Source organism: Colobus angolensis, unplaced genomic scaffold (assembly GCF_000951035.1).
Source record: "Colobus angolensis palliatus isolate OR3802 unplaced genomic scaffold, Cang.pa_1.0 Scaffold7, whole genome shotgun sequence".
Lineage (NCBI taxonomy): Eukaryota > Metazoa > Chordata > Mammalia > Primates > Cercopithecidae > Colobus > Colobus angolensis.
This window is the reverse complement of record NW_012120709.1, coordinates 13,490,383-13,511,356: the sequence shown is the minus strand read 5'-3', so window position 1 is coordinate 13,511,356 and position 20,974 is coordinate 13,490,383.

Genomic DNA, 20,974 nt, shown 5'->3' with positions numbered 1-20,974 from the left:
TGGGGTGGGAATTACCCAATTTTCCAAGTGTTGTGTGTCTCAGTTCGCCTGGCTAGGAAAAGGGATTCCCTTCCCCCTTGCGCTTCCCAGGTGAGGCAATGCCTTGCCCTGCTTCAGCTCTCACTGGTCGGGCTGCAGCAGCTGACCAGCACCGATTGTCCGGCACTCCCCAGTGAAATGACCCCAGTACCTCAGTTGAAAGTGCAGAAATCACCGGTCTTCTGTGTCGCTCGCGCCCGGAGTTGGAGACTGGAGCTGCTCCTATTTGGCCATATTGCTCCGCCCTCTACTGTTAATGTTTCTTAACCTTCTACTCAACTTTTTTTTTTTTTTGCTCAAGCTACACTTAATTTCTGTTGCTTTCAATCTAAGATCTTGACATAGACAGCATATGACAAAAATTACTTTGAACTTTCATTATTAAATTTCCTTAAGTGAGGTCCAATTTGAACTTTATATTGAAGTAGCAGTAACTATATATTCATATATAAATTTCATTCTTTATAATCCATGATTAAACAACTGAAGCTTGTTTCTGTCACTTGAATTATTTTACTTTTGCTCATCATATTGGGAAAATTCCTGTAATGACAGATCAGCAAGTAGCATTAACAGAGACTATTAACAGTGTGTGTGTGACTTTGAAGATGAGAATCCTTTTGCCAGTTTCCATTTCTGGTCCATTGCAAACCTCTGACTAACAATAACAGTAATAATGATGATGACAGTAATTTTATAGAAAGCATAATATGTTTTCTGGTAATGAGAAAATAGCTAGTGTGGCCTTTGAAATAATGTATCACCGTGTATGGATGACTAAAAGCCTAGGAATTCATGACAGCTAGTCCTTTGCGCATGTTTATGACCACATGTTGTGCATATTGGTCTGCAGTTACAGCCATTATAAGAAAGATTCTTGATGCTTGCTGTCTTACTTTATTTTGTGCTGTTATAACAGAATACTTGATACTGGGTAATTGATAAAAATTAAAGATTTCTTTTTTATATATCTAGAGGCTGGGAAGTCCAAGGTCCACGGGCATGCATTTGGTAGGGCCCTTCTTGCTGTGTCATAACATAATGAAAAGCATTACATGGGCAGGAAAGAGAGCAAGAGAGGGGGTTGAACTCATTCTTTTATCAGGAATCTACTCCTGTAATGACTAACCCACTTTCTTTTTCTTTTTTTTTTTATTATTATACTTTAAGTTCTAGGGTACATGTGCACAATGTGCAGGTTTGTTACATATGTATAATTGTACCATGTTGGTGTATTGCACCCATCAACTTGTCAGCACCCATCAACTCATCATTTACATCAGGTATAACTCCCAATGCCATAATAGGCCCCAGTGTGTGATGTTCCCCTTCCCGAGTCCAAGTGATCTCATTGTTCAATTCCCACCTATGAGTGAGAACATGTGGTGTTTTGTTTTCTGTTCTTGGGATAGTTTGCTGAGAATGATGGTTTCCAGCTGCATCCGTGTCCCCCACTTTCTTGATAATAACATCAATCCATTTATTAGAGTAGAACGCTTATGACCTAATCACCTCCTAAAAGTCCCACCTCTCAACACTGTTGCATTGGGGATTAAGTTTCCAACAGATGAACTGTGGGGAACATATTCAAACCATAGCATTTGCCTTTCTGCCTCTGGATGCAGCACGTTTGCTCAGTAAAAGCAGCTGTTTTTTCCTGGATCTAGATGAGCCAACCTTATTTTAGAGAGATCTTCACATATATTGTATTATGTAAAATGAAGAATCAAGTTCAAATTAAGTTGTCCTTGAAATGTCCATGGTTAGTAGCATCTAGTATCCATGCTGCATTATGTAAAATGAAAAATCAAGTTCAAATTGTCATCAAGTTTTCCTTGAAATACCCATGGTCAGTTGCATCTTAGGTATCCAATTGTCATTTGTTCTCAGCCCCTTACCAGGCCATTCTCAATATATAGATGGTATGGCTCTTACTGTATGGCATGGCTGAAAAGTAAAGAGGTTGTTACACTTATCTTGGACAGGAACAACATATTGAGAAAATAACAGCACTAGCAAAAATCTCTTGAAGGATTCATTTTCTTTAACTAGAATAAAACTTCAGATGGAGCAAAAAATCGGCCAATGTACAATAACAGGTACTGGCCTATTTTTCTGGGAATATTGCTAATGCGGGAAAGAAAGCATAACGTACCCCCTACTTTGCATGTAATTAAAAGTGGTTGTAAATATGACTGCAGAACCGCCTTTGAGCTGTTACTCTGGGCACACTGCTTATGGGAAAGCCCTGCTCCAAAAGGAACAGTATCTCTGTTGGTGTACACTGCTGCTTCAGTAAAAGTTGCTGTTTAACAACACCAGCTTACCCTTGAATTCTTTCCTGGATGAAACCAAGAACTCTCCCGGGATAAGCCCCAGTTTGGGGGCTTGCCTGCCTTTCTTCAGAGGCACTGGAGAGGAGAATCTAAGTGTTCTGGGAGAGTCAGGGAAGGCTTCCCATAGCAGGCAGCCTTGTTGCAGTTAGTTTTGCAGGAGTTAGACCCTGAGATGTCAGTTTGGCCTGAGGAGTAATCATATATTTTAGTAGGCAATTTAATGTACTTAAAACATAGGTATACATAAGACATTGCAGCAGTGCATATGAAAGGAACACTTATTTTGCTGTTGTAAGAATCATAGAAATGTGTAGCCTCAAAATGCCATTGAAGCTAGGCTCAGAATAATGAGCAGATGGAAATACTGAACAGGGTAGTGTAGCCATTTGTCGATGAAAGACAAGTCAGCAGTGAGGTTGGACATAAAGAACTGACCCCACCTAGGAGCTTATTTTCCAGTCCATTACTTCTTCCCTTGGCTGGGTCTTCAGCTTATCTTCGGTCTCATAACATTCTTGGGGATTTTCTTAGGCTCACCTTTCAAGACTGCAAGTATTTAATTGGAACCACTGTTGAGAATGACATATTTTCTCATTAATACCAAACACACACACACACACACACACACAAAATTTCCTCACATACAGGAACTCATTCTAATATTTTGCGATGTCATCTAAAATCTCATTATTCATCTTGTAAAGGATGATTCATTCAAAGATGAAAATGGATGGACACATGAATGGACAAAGTGATGGAATGCAGAACTCTCGGCATTGAAGTGTTAAAGTATGATAACTATGGAGAACTGTGATGGATCTTGTAAACACACTTTAATACAAGACCATAAGTAAGACTTGCGAAATCTAGGCAAGAAAAAATATACTTTCTCTTATGCTTGAAAAAATCCTTGTCTATAGAGAATATGCTAATATAAATTGTAAGGGAATTGCATGTGGCACTGCGTTGTTCATAGAAAAAGAAAATTGTCTGATTTGAATTTTGACATTTTTAAGAGCCCCCCACAGGAGGTGTGGATTATGAAAAAGGCTCTCTCTAGCATAATTTGAGAGTATTACTTGGAAGGCATGAAATTATGCTCTCAGTAAGCACAGACCTTTTTTCTAAGCATCTTATCTTTAAGAAGAACCATAAACATTGATTATGACAGTTTTATGTATTATTTTTTCTGACTAGTCTCTTTTTATTGGTTGAGACTTGAGCTTCTGAGGAATAAGAGGAACCTAAAGGACTCCACTTGAGATGGCTGGCTCGTGCCCATTGCTTAAAGCCAGGTGCTGGATTGGGAGTGCAACCCACAATACATAAGAAGTTGGAAAAAAACTGCTTTGAACTGATGCTCAAGTCTTTTTTTTTTTTTTTAGCTTTTAAGTTCAGGGGTACATGTGCAGGCTTGTTACACAGGTAAACATGTATCATGGAGGTTTGTTGTACAGACTATTTAATGACCCAGTTATTCAGCTTAGTACCATTAGTTATTTTTCCTGATGTTCTGCTTCTTTCCACCCTGTGTGTTGTTCCCCTCTATGAGATCATGTGTTCTCATCATTTAGCTCTCACTTGTAAGTGACAAGATATAGTGTTTGGTTTTCTGTTCCCGTGTTAGTTTGCTAAGGATAATTGCCTCCAGCTCCATCCATGTCCCTGCAAAGGACATAATCTCGATCCTTTTTATGACTGCATAGTATTCCATGGTGTATATGTACCACGTTCTCTTTACGCAGTCTACTATTGAAGGCATTTAGGTTGATTCCTTGTCATTGGTATTGTGTATAGTGCTGCAATGAACATACATGTGCATGTGTGTTTGTAACAGAATTATTTATATTCCTTTGGATGTGTAACAAAATGGGATTGCCAGATCTAATGGTATTTCTGTCTTTAGATCTTTGAGGAATCATTACACACACTATCTTCCACAATGGTCAATCTAATTTATACTCCCACCAACAGTGTAGAAATGTTTCTTTTTCCCTAAAACCCCACCAGCATCTGTTATTTTGACGTTTTAGTAATAGCCATTCTGGCTGGTGTTAGATGGTATCTCATTGTGGTTTTGATTTGCTTTTCTTTAATGATCAGTGATGAGCTTTTTTAAAAAATGATTGTTGGCCACATGCATAGTTTCCTCTGAAAAGTGTCTGTTCGTGTCCTTTGCCCACTTTTTAATGGTTTTTTTTTTTATTGTAAATTTGTTTAAGTTTCTTATAGATACTGGATATTAGACCTTTGTCAGATGCATAGCTTGCTAAAATTTTCTCCCATTCTGTAGATTGTCTGTTCACTGTGTTGACAGTTTCTTTTGCTGTGCAGAAGCTCTTTAGTTTAATTAGATTCCATTTATCAATTTTTGCTTTTGTTGCAATTGCTTTTGGCATCTTCTTCATGAAATCTTTGCCCATACCTAAGTCCTGAATGGTATTGTCTAGGTTGTCTTCCATGGTTTTTATAGTTTTGGGTTTTACATTTAAGTCTTTAATCCATCTTGAGTTAATTTTTGTAAACGGTGTAAGAGAAAGGTCCAGTTTTAATCTTCTGCATATGGCTAACCAGTTATCCCAGCATCATTTATCAAATAGGGAATGCTTTCCCCATTGCTTGTTTTTGTCAGCGGTTTCAAAAATCAGATAGTTATAGGCGTGTGGCCTTATTTCTGGGTTCTCTATTCTGTCCCATTGGTCTATATGTCTGTTTTTGTACGAGCACCATGCTGTTTTAGTTACTGTGGCGCTGTAGTATAGTATGAAGTCAGGCAAAGTGATATCTCCAGCTTTGTTCTTTTTACTTAGGCTATACAGGCTCTTTTATGACTTTTAAAATAGTTTTCTCTAGTTCTGTGAAGAATGTCAATGCTAGCTTAATAGGAAGAGCATTGAATCTATAAATTGCTTTGGATAGTATGGCCATTTTAATGACACTGATTTTTCCTATCCATGAGCATGGAATGTTTTTCCATTTGTTTGTGTCATCTGTGATTTCTTTAAGGAGTGGCTTGACTTCTTGTAGAGATCTTTCACCTCCCTAGTTAGCTGTGTTCCTAAGTATTTTATTCTTTTTGTGATGTCCAGGTCTTTAGCAGCTACAAGCTGAAAGTCCAAAGAGACAGGAAGATATGGCCACAATGTCTCAGAAATAATCTTGAATAAAGACCATTACTGGCTTTATGGCTTGATCTATAGTATTCTCAGTATTATCATGGGGTTGTTACCATGAAAATCACACCCTAAGCCTGGTTCTGAATCAGTAGCTCAAAGCCTGGGTAGAGATAACCATAAAACTAGTTTTGTGGAAGGGAAGGAAGGACAAGAAAAGAAAGAGTGAACATATGTTAAGCGAACAAACAGTAATAACGAAAACACTTCTCACTCAAAATGAGGCTAAAAATGAAGATCCCCAAAGTCAAAAAGGCAGTCAATACAATAAGTAATTAGAAGTTGAAATTAATTCAGATGAAATTCATATTATAACTACATTCCTGATAAAAGTTTAGAATAACTATTTTGAAGATGTTCAAAGGCCCAAATGAAAATATCACTTCACTAAAAAAGAATCAGAAAGCTTGAAACAAGGAAGACAAGAAGAAAGAACAATGTCTATGAGAAATATCATTATTGAAACAAAAATGCAGTTAGCCAAATAGATTCTAACCAGAGTATAGAATGAATTTGCCCATAATGTAGTTTCCAGATACAGGGATGCAAACTGTACAAAAGAAGAGATAAGACATGAAAGGTAGATTGAGAGGCTCTGTATTACTTATATATTACCATGTAACAAGTTACTTTAAAACTTAAGTCTTAGAAGACACTTATGTCTCATGGTTTCTGCAGGTCAGCATTTTAGCTTGGTGGTTTTGGCTCAGGATTTACTATGAGGTTGTAGCGCAAGTGTTAGTTGAAAATGCAGTCATCTGAAGGACTGACTGGAACTAGAGAAGGCACTTCTAAGCTCATGCAGCTAGTTGTTAGCTTGACAGCCAATTAAAATGGGAAGCTATTGGAGGTTTTTGAACAGAAGTGATAACATAGTTTAACTGGATTACATTAGCTGCTGTTTGAGAATCACTTGGAAGTAAGCAAGGGCAGAGATAGATCAATTAGAAGGCCATTGAAATAATCTAGGTAAGATGTCATGGTTACAGGCTCAGGGCAGCAGTGTAAGGTGATAAGAAATGCTCAGGGGCTAAATATGTGTTGGCAATAGAGCCAGCAAGTTTTATTGATACATTGGATGTGGAATTTTAAAGCATTATTTCTATAACAATAGAATTATATCTTTGTCAAAAATGTTGGAGTTTTAAACTGGTGTGTGTGTGTGTGTGTGTGTGTTTACCATTAATGCATTTTTAATTGTTATGTAGTCAATTTGATCTATTTCCTTCTTCATGGTTTCTGAGTTATGAGTACTTTCTAGGAAAGTTACCCACTGTACTTTAAATTATGCAAAATATTTTCCTTCTTTTTTCCACTGAAAAAAGGCATATATTAAGGTGTTGAGAGTGAAATAGGCCCTTATTTTTTATCCCTCTTTTAATGGCCATCCCAACTATCCACTGAATAATCAGACTTTGTCCAATTAAATGTGATTTGTTTAATTAACATTTTACTCTGTTTTATTTGTTGATATTGCATTAAATCTGCAGATAAATTCAGGGGTATTTTATATTCTTTCTCTTATCTAAGAACAAGTCATGTCTTTTTATCCATCCAAGTCTTAGTCACTGTCTTTCACAAAATAGCACCTTCATTATTTTTAGGTATTACATCTTTTCTATTGCTATAGTGAGATCTGTACAAATATATATTTTTAGCAGTTTTATTGAGGTAAAAAATAAAATATAAATCATAACATTTGTTATTCATCTTAGTATACAGTTCCATGAATTTTAGTAAATTGATATATTTCAATTCATGTTTAAAGATTACCCAAGAAAGTGTTTTCATGTTCATTTGCAATCAATTCCTGTTCCTACCTCCAGCCCCAGGAACCACTGATATTTTATAAATGCAAGTAGAGAGTATGTAATATTTTGTTCTTGATTACATGTCAGCTATTAACTTTACTGTTTTTTAAAGAAGCAGCTCTAGTGTTTATTATGTTGTTATATATAGTATAAATTAGCTTAAGTCCATTAATCTTTTATCTTTATAATTACTTTCTTCTCTTTTACTTGGCTTTATTTTGCTGTTATATTCCTTATTTATTAAAATGAGCTCTGAATGTATTTGCTATTATTCTTTCTTGCATAGTAATTAAGTGTTTAGTGTTACGAATATCTCTTGAGCTCTACTGAATCACATTCCATAGGTTCTAATGTGTACATCACCCCCATTTTATTTTCTAAAACTTTCTACACTTTGGTTTATCTCTTTGGCCCATATTAAGAGAAAACTTTAATTTTTCAGCTGGTCAAGGTGTTGCTTCCTTCTTTTCTAAAAACATTTATTTATAGCTTTTTTTCTTTCTTTTTTTAACAATTGAAATGAGTGTAGCCTTTACTATTTCCACTTTTTAAAATTTAATACAGTTTCTGGTCCATTTTTATAAACATTTATTTGTCCCTGGAGTAGAAATTATATATTCGGTTGACTGCAGTACTCATATATAAATATGTTAGTAGTATTAAGTACATAATTTGTATGCTCAATGCATAAAAATCATTTAAGGTGCTTGCAAAAATGATGATTTCTGGGAACCACTCCCAGAAAACCTGGTTTCATAAGTCAGAGTAGAGACTTGAAATGTATTTTATTTTACAAGAATCCTAGGGAAGTTTGTTGCAAGTGGTCCTTGGACCACACTTTGAAAAACTCTTCTCCATATTGTTACTTATTTTGATTATGTACTTAATTTTCTATGAGACGAAAAAGGTTAATTAGAAGCACCTTAATATATTATTGTACTTTCTGTTCTATTTTTGGGAGGATTGCATTTTGAAAAATATTATACTATTTAATACATCAAAATTTATAAAAAGTTCACCTTTTATTGCTATCAGTTGCCCTTTGTTATCTCAATTTTTCTTTTGAAACCCTGGTTGATATGAATATCCAACTTCTAGTTTCCCTGTGTGTTTGCGTGTGTGTTTTCATAGTAAAATTCTTCCATTTTATTTCCACTCTTTCTAAATGACTTTGATGTGCATGTATTTCTTATGGACAGAAATTTTTTTTTTTTACCCAGTCTGAGAATGTTTTCCCTTTAATAGTTCAGTTTTTCTCAATTTCATTATGACAGATATGTGTGGTCTTGGCCTGTCATCGTATATTGGAAAAATGAGACTTTGTGTTGGTTTTAGATTAGAAAGTGTCAGAAGTACTTCTGTTTACTTCAAGCTTGTCAAAAACAGCTGCAGCAGGGATCAGTAATTATAAAACCAATCTAAAGCACCAGAAGTTACACTGAGCTTTTATAGTGTGTGCCTAATAGGACTTAATCCAAGATGAGAAAAGAGAGGAGATGAAAGAAAATTTGCAGTGAATTCTCTTGCATTTGAAATGTATAGACACAATTATAAATTATAAAAATATTAGCTAAGTTTATAAAATTATCTAAAACATCTTTCAGAAACCTTGAGACCCACATACTTAGAGTACCACTTTCATTTTTAACCTTACAGAGTTATATAATACATAATAAACTGATTCTATTTAAAGTATATAATTTGATAAATTTTGGTGTATGAATATACCCTTGAAACCATAACCACTATCAAATTAATGAATATATCCATTGCCCTCAAGAATCTCCTCAAGTCCCTTTGTAAATCTTCCCTCTCCGTCCACATCCCTGACATCTTCAATCAAACACTGCTGTACTTCCTGGAATTACGAATTACTTTGCATTTTCTAGAATTTTAAATAAATGAAATCATACAGAAGAAGCTACTCTTATGTCTGTCTTCTGTCACTTAGCGCCTAATTATTTTGAGATTCATTGATGTTGTTGGATATACTGATTGTTCATTCCTTTTGGTGAGTAGTATTCCTTTCTATGGATGTACTACAATTTGTTTACCCATTCACCTGTTGATAGGTTTTTTCTGATCTTTGGCTATTGCAAATAGAATTGCTATGAACATTCGTGTACAAGTCTTTGTTGTGAACATTTGCTCAACTACTAGTCTTAGATAAACATCTAGGGGTGGAATGGATGAGTCGTATGGTAAGTGTATGTTTATTTTAAGAAACTGCAAAACTGTTTTCCAAAGAGGATGCACCATTTTATATTCCTGCAAACAATGTATGAGAGTTCTAGTTGTTCTACATATTTACTAATATTTGGTATGATCAAGTTTTTAAATTTTAGCCATTCTACTGAGTGGTATTTCACTGTGACTTTAATTTAAATATCCCCAATAACTAATGATGTTGATACTTTTCTCAGGTGCTTATTTATTAATTCATATATTATCTTTGATGAAGTGTCTGTTTTAATCTTTAATTTTTTTCTATTTTAATAGCTTTAAAGGTACAAGTGGTTTTTGGTTACATGGATGAATTGTATGGTAGTCAAGCCTAGGATTTTACTGCACTCATCACCTGAGTAGTGTAGCATTTCCCTGATGATTAGTGATGTTGAACATTTTTTTCATATGTTTGTTGCCCATTTGTATATCTTCTTTTGAGAAATGTCTGTTCATGTCCTTTGCCCACTTTTTAATGGGATTGTTTGTTTTTTCTTGCTGATTTGTTTGTAAATTCTGGGTATTAGTCTTTTGTTGCATGCATAATTTGCAAATATTTTCTTCCATTCTGTAGGTTGTCTGTTTACTCCAATAATTTCTTTTTTTTTTCTTTTCTTTTTTTTTTTTTTGGAGACGGAGTCTAGCTCTGTGGCCCAGGCTGGAGTGCAGTGGCGCGATCTCGGCTCACTGCAAGCTCCGCCTCCCGGGTTTACGCCATTCTCCTGCCTCAGCCTCCTGAGTAGCTGGGACTACAGGCGCCCGCCATCTCGCCTGGCTAGTTTTTTGTATTTTTTAGTAGAGACGGGGTTTCACCGTGTAGCTCAGGATGGTCTCGATCTCCTGACCTCATGATCCACCCGTCTCGGCCTCCCAAAGTGCTGGGATTACAGGCTTGAGCCACCGCGCCCGGCCTACTCCAATAATTTCTTTTGCTGTATAGAAGCCTTTTAGCTTAAATAGATCCCAGTTATTTTTGTTTTTGTTGCGTTTGCTTTTGGGGTCTTAGTCATAAGACCAATGTCCAGAAGAGTTTTTCTTAGGTTTTTTTTTTTTCCCTAGAATTTTTATGATTTCTGATCTTAGCTTTAAGTCTTTAATCCATCTTGAGTTAATTTTTTTTTATATGGTGAGAGATAGGGAATCAGTTTCATTCTTCTGTGTGTGGCTATCTAATTTTTCCAGCCCCATTTATTAAATAGGGTGTCCTTTCTCCAATTTACGCTTTTGTACGCTTTATCAAAGAGCAGTTGGTTGTTAAGTATTTAGCTTTCTTTCTGGCTTTTCTAATATATTCCATTGGTTTATGTATCTACTTTAATACCACTACCATGCTGTTTTGGTTACTTTAGTCTTGTAGTATAGTTAGAAGTCAGGTAATGTTATCCCTCCAGATTTATTATTTTTCCTTAAGATTACTTTGGGTATTCAGGCTCTTTTTTTGGTTCCATATGAAGTTTAGGATTTTTTTCTAATTCTGTGAGAAATCATGTTGGTATTTTGATAGGAACTACATTGAATCTGTAGATTGCTTTGGGCAGTATGGTCATTTTCATGATATTGATTCTTCCAATCCATGAACATGGGATGTATTTCCATTTATTTGTCTCATCTATGATTTCTTTCAGCAGTGTTTGGAATTCTTGTAGAGATCTTTCATCTTCTTGGTTAAGTATATTCCTAGGTATTTTTGTCAGCTATTTTAAAAGGGATGGAATTCTTAATTTGATTCTCAGCTTGGTTGTTGTTGATGTATAGTGGTGCTATTGATTTGTGTTCATTGATTTTGTAACCTGAGACTTTACCAAATTCATTTATCAGATCTAGGAGTCTTTTGGAGGAGTCTTTAGGGTTTTTTAGGTATAATTTCATATCATTGGCAGAGATAGTTTGACTTCCTATTTTCAAATTGGATGTCCTTTGTTTCTTTCTCTTGCCTAATTGCTCTGGCTAGAACTTCTAGTACTATGTTGTATAGAATTGGTGAAAGGGGTCATCCTTGTCTTGTTCCAATTCTTAAGGGGAATGCTTTTAACTTTTCCTAATTTATTATGATGTTGGCTGTAGTTTTGTCATATGTGGTTTTTATTATTTTGAGGTAAGTCCCTTCTATGGCTAGTTTATTGAGGACTTTTATCATAAAACAGTGCCAGATTTTATCAAATGCTTTCTCTGCACCTGTTGAGATCATCATATTTTTTTTTTTCAATTCTCCTTAGGTGATGAATTACATTTATTGACTTGCTTATGTTGAACCATGCCTGTGTCCCTGGAATGAAACCCACTTGATCATGGTGAATTTTTATTTTTTTTTTTATGTGCTCTTGGATTCAGTTTGCTTGTAATTTGTTGAGGATTTTTACATCAATATTCACTAGGGGTCTTTGTAGTTTTTTTTTTTTTGTAATATTCATTCCTGGCTTTGGTATCAGGTTAATATTTGCTTTGTAGGATGAGTTAGGGAGTATTCTCTCCTTCTCAATATTTTGAAATAGTTTTGGTAGAATTGATACCAATTATTCTTTGAATGTCTGATAGAATTCAGCTGTGAATCCATCTGGCCCTGGGATTTGTTGTTGTTGTTGGCAGTTTTAAAATTACTGATTCAACCTCACTGCATGTTATTGGTCAGTTCAGAATTTGTATTTATTCTTTATTCAAACTAGGTGAATTGTGTGTTTCCAGGAATTTATCCATGTCCTCTAGCTTTTCTAGTTTGTGTGTATAGTGTTGTTCATAGCAGTCTCAAATGATCTTTTGTATTTTTGTGATGTACATTGTAGTGTCTTCATTTCCATTTCTAACTGAGCTCATTTGAATCTTCTCTCTTTTTGTTTAATATAACTAGTCGTCTATCAATTTTGTTTATATGTTCACAGAACCAGCTTTTTGCTTCATTGATCTTTTGTATCTTTTGTGGTCTCAATTTTATTTAGTTCTGCCCTGATCTTTGTTATTTCTTTTCTTTTGTTAGTTTTGGGTTTTTTGAAAACTTTTAAAATTTCTATCTTGATTTCATTATTAACCCCAAAACCACTCAGGAGTGGATTATTTAATTTCCATTTATTTGTATAGTTTTGAGGGTTCCTTTTGGTATTGATTTCTAATTTTACTCTGTTGTGGTCTGAGAAGATACTTGATATGATTTCAACTTTTACAGATTTATTGAGACTTGTTTTGTGGCCTAGAATATGATTTATCTTGGCAAATGTTTCATGTGCTGATGAGAATAATGTATATTCTGCAGTTCTTGAGTAGAATGTTCTGTAAATATCTGTTGGTTTCATTTATTCTAGAGTGCAGTTTAAATCCAGTGTTTCTTTGTTGATATTCTGCCGCAATGATCTGTCTAGTGCCATCTGAGGAGTGTTAAAATCCCTCATTATTATTGTGCTACTGTCTCTTTTTATAGGTCTAGTAGTAATTGCTTTATGAATCTGGGAACTCTGGGGTTAGGTGCATACATATTCAGGATTGTTGTATCTTCTAGTTGAATTGTTCCTTTTATCATTATATAATGACCTGCTTTGTCTTTTTTTTCTATTATTGTTTCAAAATCTGTTTTATCTGATATGAGAAAAACTACTCCTGCCGACTTTTGGTTTTCGTTTGTGTGAAATTTCTCTTCCCACCTCTTTATACCATGAATCTATAAAAATCCTTACATGTTAGGCATGTCTCCTGAGGACAGCAGATATTTCATTTGTGATATCTTATCCATTATGTCAATGTGTATATTTATAGATGGAGCATTTAGACCATTTACATTCAGTGTTAACAATGAGATGTGAGAGTACCATTCCAGTGATCACGTTGATAGTTGCCTACTGACTTTGTTTTCTTTATTGTGTTACTGTTTGATAAGCCATGTGAATTGGATGCTTTGAGGAGTTTCTATTGTGGTGCATATGAACCTTTTATTTCAAGATTTGGAACTCCTTTTAGCATTGCTCGTAGGGCTGGTCTAGAATGGGCAAATTTCCTCAGCATTTGTCTGAGAATGACTTTATTTCTCCTTTATTTATGAAACTTAGTCTTGCTGAATTCAAGATTCTTGACTGCAGTTATTCTGTTTAAGGTGTGTAAAGAGAGGACCCCAATTCCTTATGACTTGTCAGGTTTCTCCTGAGAAGTCTGCTGTCAGTCTGATAGGTTTTCCTTTATAGGTTACCCGTTGCTTTTGTCTCACTGCTGTTATAATTCTTTCCTTCATGTTAGCTGTAGGTAGTCTGATGACTGATGTCTGTCTTGGTGATGTCGTTTTCGTAATGAGTTTTTCAGGAATTCTTTGACCTTCTTTTATTTGTCTGCCTAAATCTCTAGCAAGTAAAGAGAAGTTTTCTTCAATTATTCCTCCAAATAGGTTTTGCAGACTTTTTGCTTTTTTTTCTCCCTCAGGAACACCTATAATTCTTAGTTTTGGTATTTTATATAATCTCTTATTTCTTGGAGACTTTGTTCATTGCTTTTAATTCTTTTTTCTTTATTTTTATCTGACTGGGTTAATTCAAAAGCCTTGTCTTTGAGCTCTGAAATTCTTTCTTCTACTTGTTGTAGTCTATTGTTAAAACTTTCCACTGTATTTTGTAGTTCCCAAAATATGCCTTTCATTTCCAGAAGTTATTATTGGTTTTCTTTAAAATATTTACCTCTTTAGATAATTTTCCAAAAAATTTCTTTATGTTGGTTTTCATCTTTCTCTTGTATCTTCTTGAATAACCTGATAATCTTTTAAATTCTCTAGCTGGTATTTCAAAGATTCTGTCATTGCTTGTATCCACTTGCTGGAGAGTTAGTGTGATTTTTGGGGTGTTATAAAACCCTATTTTTTCATATTGCCAGAATTACTTTTCTGGTTTCTTCTCATTTGAGTAAACTATTTATTCTAATTATTTTTGTGTTTATTTTTTATTCGACTACATTTTTAAACATTTCCTTTATTCCCCTCAAGGATGTGACTTTAATGTTTATTGTTTATTGTCACCTATCTTTGGCTCTGAGTGCTTTCAATGGCAAAGAATCTGTATGAATTCCTTGTTATATGGTTTGGCTCTATGTTCCCATCCAAGTCTCATGTCAAAGAATTATAATCCCCGATGTTGGAAATGGGGCCTGATGAGAGCTGATTGGATCATGGGGGCAGTTTCTTATGGCTTAGCACTACCCTCCTTGTGCTGTCTTGTGGTAGAGTTCTCATGAGATCTGGCTGTTTAAAAGTGTATCTCCCCTTTCCCTTTCTCTTGCTCCAGCCATGTAAGATGTACCTGCTTCCCCTTTGTCTTCTGCCATGATTGTAAATTTCCTGAGGCCTCCTTAGCCATGCTTCCTGTAAAGCCTGCAGAACCATGAGCCAATAAACTTCTTTTCTTTATAAATTACCCAATCTCAGATATTTCTTTATAGCAATGTGAGAAGACACTGATACACTTAGTTATAGTGAATCTTTGTGTGATGACTTTCTCAGATGCTGTAGTAGTAGGTGTGGGAGCATGTTCACTGTCTCCTTTGGGACTGGAATGGCAGAGGTCTCATGAAGTTTATGTCATGTAGCTTAGCTAAAAACTAGCTGTGGCTAAAGCAGGTGGGTAAATGCAATACCCCAATGGTGGGCAGAGGTTCCAGCTTTGACAGAGGTGGTTAGGGAAGCTCTCAGTAAAATGCACTGAGGTGTTTTCAGGGGCTACCATGGATCTCCTTCCAGGCCAGCAGGAAAGTGATCCACCTCCCAGTAACACTCCAGACCTGGTGTTCTGGCTATTCCGATCAGACAGGCACCTCCTTTCATCTGCAGAAATGCTAATGTTCCATGCAAGAGGGATTGTAACTCTAACTCTCATGCTAGCCTGGACCTGGGGGACACCCCTTCTGTGGTTATGTAGTTACCCTGAAGTGTTCCAAAAAGGAACACTTGTCTATAGATGCACCCATGCCAAGCTCACTGGGAGAAGCCCCAGCTATGTCTGCAGTGGTGGGCAAGGGGGAGAAAAAGTCTCCTTCTCTAAGATTCTTCATCAGTACCAGGGATGTCTGACTACTGAGGAAGAGTTGAAGACTTTCCTTACTGAGCATAACGTTGGGCCTGTGCCTCTTCTGAAAGAAACTTCTCATAAGTTGAAAGTTCCTGGACTCAAGGCCTGCAGTCTGGTTTCTTTTGTCCCAAAGGGTGTTCCCTTAATGTGTTGTCCTCACCCTTCCCTTAGGAGTAGCTATCCCTGAGGTCCAGCCTACTATTAATCCTGCTGCCCCTCTTGGTCTAGCCATCTGGTGGGGCTACAACACTCTAGGCTGGTGCTGGGGAATGTCTGTAAGGGAACCAGTAATGTGACCAGTCTTCTAGGCTCCCAGCAGTGGGTATCAGCACCAGCTCTGATGAGGGTGGGATGGGAATGATGTAGACACTGAGATTTCCTTTGTTGTAAATACCCTTAGTGTGTTGGCTTTCTTAAATGCCAGCTGTAGAAGTAATGTATTGGGCATGTGGACACTCATGACCTCCTGGTTAGCCAGGGTGATGCAAGCAATGCTGATAGCTGTGGTCGTGCAAAAGCTTTCTCATTCCTGAGTGCTGCATTATTGTGCTTGCAGATGATGTAATGGGCTGTGCCAGCTGGACTCCAGCCAGTAGGTGGCACTTGCAAAAGAGCACCAGCTGTGGTGAGAGTGGTGGAATCTGTGCTTACCTTATGTTACTCAGGGGAGGTGATCTGGTGTTTCAGGCAGTGGGAGGGACCGTGGAGGTACCAAATGTCCCTGTTCACTGTGTTATGCTACCAGGGTAGGTTGAGGGTGAAAGCCAGTGGGAGCTAGGTCAGCCAAGTTTGTGCTCTGGCTACCTGCATGTGGGCATAAGTAGTGGCCCCAATGGGGATCAGAGAGTAGTTCCCTTTCCACTGGGGTAACATTCCAGGGAGGAGCGCAGATGCCTTTGCGGCACACAAAAGAATCTACATGGGGAGTAGGGAGTGGCAGGCAGCAATAAGCCCCACTCAGCTCCCACACACTTGGCAAGGCTGGTCTCACATCCACGGTGTTCTGTTAATCGCAGCTAGCTAGGTTCCAGGCAGCCTGTGCTCAGAACTCAAATCTGTCCCAGACCATAAGCCTTCCTGAGGGAGACAGAAACCATGGCTCTCAGGCCATGCCTCTCCTTGTCTGCCCATGAAGCAGGAGTATCCAGCTTCTGCGCCCATGGCTGTAGCAAGTGTCCCTCCCATCCCTCAGTTCTGGCCAGTGGGGCTCATCCCCACTCAAGGTTATATTTCAAATCCCAATTAGGGGCTTCTCACAACCTGTGATCAAAGGAATGGCTTTCTTCCATTCCTGATGGAGTCCGTGAGTTCATGTAAAGCACGTCCCAGTGTCACTCCTTCTTGTATGCTCCCCACCACTCCCTACATCAGCTCCTGCGATGGGGAGGGTCAAGGCCTTCCCCTGGCCCGGATGGCTTGGCTTCCCTGTTCAAGTGTGTATTGCCTTGGCAGTTTCTCCCTGTCATGCTATGGAGACTCACACTTTTCAGTTTGGTTTACCATGTAGGCTGCTGCCGGCCATTTGTTTCAAAGGGTCTGTGGTTTCTTTCAGTTTTCTGTTAAGTTCCTATGTTGCTTCTTGGAAAAAAGGTCACAGGTGAATTTCTACTTACTATTTTGTCTTTCCAAGTGGGACAGCCATGCTGACAATGCCTCCCATCTGCCAGTATCTGTTTAAAATCTTTTGCCCATATTTCAAAATCAGGTATTTTGTTTCTTCTAAGCTGTAAAAGTTATTTATATATTTTAGATGCACGCCTTCTGTTGAATACATGTTGTACAGATATTTTCTCCCAGTCTGTGTCTTTTCATTTTCTTGACAGTGTCTGTTAAAGTACATTTTTAATTTTAATGAAATCCAGTTTATTGATATTTTCCTTTTATAATTTGTGCTTTTGTGTCATATTTAAGAAATCTTTGCAAAGCCTGAGGTAAGTAATATTTTCTCCCATGTCTTATTATACAAATTTTATAGTTTTAGTTCTTATATTTAATTCTGTGATAATGTTTTTAGGTAAATTTTGTGTGTGAAGTGTGAGATTAGAATCCATACCAACTACAGTTCTTACAAAATGGGTAGAAATTTTATTTTTTTCCATTAAAATACCTCGCCAACTTTGTTGAAAATTAATTGACCATATATGTGTGGGTCCACATCTGGGCTCTGTAATCTGTTGCATTGATTGATTTGGTCATCTTTACATCAATATCACACTGTTTTGATTAGTGTAACTTTACGATAATTTTGAAATCAAGTAGTGTAAGCTCTTCAAGTTTGTTTTCAAAATCATTTTGTTTATTTTAGTTTCTTTGTATTTGCATATAAAATTTTGAATCGGCTTATAAATTTTTACATTCAACATTGTATTGAATCTGAAGATCATTTTGAGAAGAATCAGTATCTTAATAATATTTTATCTTCCAATTCAGGAACATGTGTCACTTTGTTTAAATAGTTTAAAATTTCTTAGCAATGTTTTTTAATTTTCAGCGTACAAGTCTTAATGCATCTTTTGTAAAATTCACCCATAAGTAGCTTGTATTTTTGATGTCTTTGTAAGTGGGCTCGTTTATTTAGCTTAAATTCTGAACTGTTTGTTGCTAGCATACAGAAATACGTTGAATTTAGGGTCTTCTGGCATAAATAAAAAGAAAGGAAAAAGAGGTATATTCAATATTTATATATTGCTCTTGGATCCTGAAACCTTAATAAATTCACTTATTAAATCTAGTAGTTTCTTTTTAAATTATATTTAATTTTATACATAAACTTAACATGTGTCAAATAAAGACAGTTTACTCCTTTCTAACCTGGTCTTCTCTTTTTCTTGTCTGACTGCACAGCCAGAAACTCCAGTAGAACACTGGATAGAAATGGTAAGAGTCCTTGAGTTGTCTTGTTCATGGTCACCGGGGGAAAGCATTCAATCTCCCACCATTAATTATGATATAAACTGTTAGTGATTCATAGATGGCGTTTCTCAAGTTAAGGAAGTTCCTTTGTATTCCTAGTTTTCTAAGAGATTTTATGAGGTATGAATGTTGTATTTTCTCTAATGCTTTTTTTCTGCATCTATAAAGATGATTAAACAGTTTTTATTTATGTTAGTTTATATGGTGGATTACATTGGTTGATTTTCTTTTCTTTATATATATTTTTTAAAAATTTAAAACACAGCCATGCTTGGAACATTGGTTGATTTTCAAATGTTAAATCAACTCTACGTTTCTGGGTACCCCTCACTTGGTCATGAGGAATTATTATGTTTATATTTTGTTGGATTACTTTTTAAAATAGATGTCATTTCATTTGTTTGTGGCTACTTATTTTATTTCATCAGTGCTTCATAGTTTTCAGTGTACAATTCTTTCACCTCCTTTATTAAATTTTCTCATTAAGTATTTTTTGATGCTGTTGTATCAAATAAAAATACTTGTAAATAAACTTAACCAAGGAGATGAAAGAATTGGGTGAAAAATGAACTTTCTTAATTTTTTGGATAATTTGTTGTTAGTATATATAAATGGAACTGATTTTTGTACGTTGATTTTGTATCCTGAAACTTTGCTGATTTCATTTATTAGTTGTAACAATTATTTTTGTGATATTGTTAGGGTTTTCTGCATGTAACATTATATATGCAAACAGATCATTTTACTTTTTTCTTTCTTATTTGGATGCATTTTATTTCTTTGTCTTCCTTAACTACTCTAGTTAAGGCTTTCAGTATCATGTTGAGTAGAGGTCATGAGAGTTGGCATCCTTGACTTGTTTCAGATCTTGGGGAAAAAGCTTTCATCATTGAGCAAGATGTTAACTGTGAGTTTTTAATTTATATCCTTTATTGTGTTGAATCAACTTCTTTCTGTATATAATTTGTTGAGATTTTTCATCATGAAAGGATTTTTAATTTTGTTTGTTTTTAAATTTTTTATTTCCATAGATTATTGGGGAACAGGTGGTGTTTGGCTACATGGTTAAGTTCTTTAGTGGTGATTTGTGAGATTTTGGTGCATCCATCACCTTAACGGTATACACTGCACCCTATTTGTAGTCTTTTATCCCTCACCCCCTTCCCACCCTTTCTCCCTGAGTCCCCAAAGTCCATTGTGTCATTCTTATACCTTTGCATTCTCATAGCTTAGCTCCCACTTATGAGTGAGAACATATGATGATTGCTTTTCCATTCCTGAGTTACTTTACTTAGAATAATAGTTTCCAGTCTTATCCAGGTCATTTCAAGTACCATTAATTAATTCCTTTTTATGGCTGAGTGGTATTCCATCATACACACACACACACACACACACACACACACACACACACACACACACCAGAGTTTCTTTATCCACTTGTTGATTGATGGGCATTTGGGCTGGTTCCACATTTTTGCAATTGTGAATTGTGCTGCTATAAACATGCATGTGCAAGTATGTTTTTCATATGATGGCTTCTTTTCCTCTGGGTAGATACCCAGTAGTGGGATTGCTAGATCAAATGGTAATTCTACTTTTAGTTCTTTAAGGAATTTCCACAATGTTTTCCTCAGTGATTGTACTGCTTTACATTCCCACCAGCAGTGTAGAAGTGTTCCCTCTTCACCACAACCATGCCAACATCTACTATTTTTTGATTATGGCCATTCTTACAGGAGTAAGGTGGTATTGCATTATTTTGATTTGCATTCCCCTGATCATTAGTGATGTTGAGCATTTTCTCATATGTTTGTTGTCATTTGTATATCTTCTTTTGAGAATTGTCTATTCATGTCCTTAGCCCACTTTTTGATGTGATTTTTGTTTTTCTCTTTGCTGATTTGTTTGATTTCATTGTAGATTCTGGACATTATTCCTTTGTCTTATGTATAGATTATGAAGATTTTCTCCCACTCTGTGGGTTGTCTGTTTACTATGGTGACTGACTGACTTGCCATGCAAAAGTGCTTTAGTTATATTAAGACGCAGCTATTTATCTTTATTTTTGTTGCATTTGCTTTTGGGTTCTTGGTCATAAAATCCTTGCCTAAGCCAATGTCTAGAAAGGGTTTTCCAATGTTATCTTCTAGAATTTTTATAGTTTCAGGCCTTACATTTAAGTCCTTAATCCATCTTGAGTTGATTTTTGTATGAGGTGAGAGATGAGGATCCAGTTTCATTCTCCTTCATGTGACTAGCCAAATATCCCAGCACCATTTGTTGAAAAGGTTGTCCTTTCCCCACTTTATGTTTTTGTTTGCTTTGTTGAAGATCAGTTGGCTGTAAGTATTTGGGTTCATTTCTCGGTTCTCTATTCTGTTCCATTGGTCTATATGCCTATTTTTTCCTATAAGCTTGGGTTGTAATTACATTATATTATATTATATTAT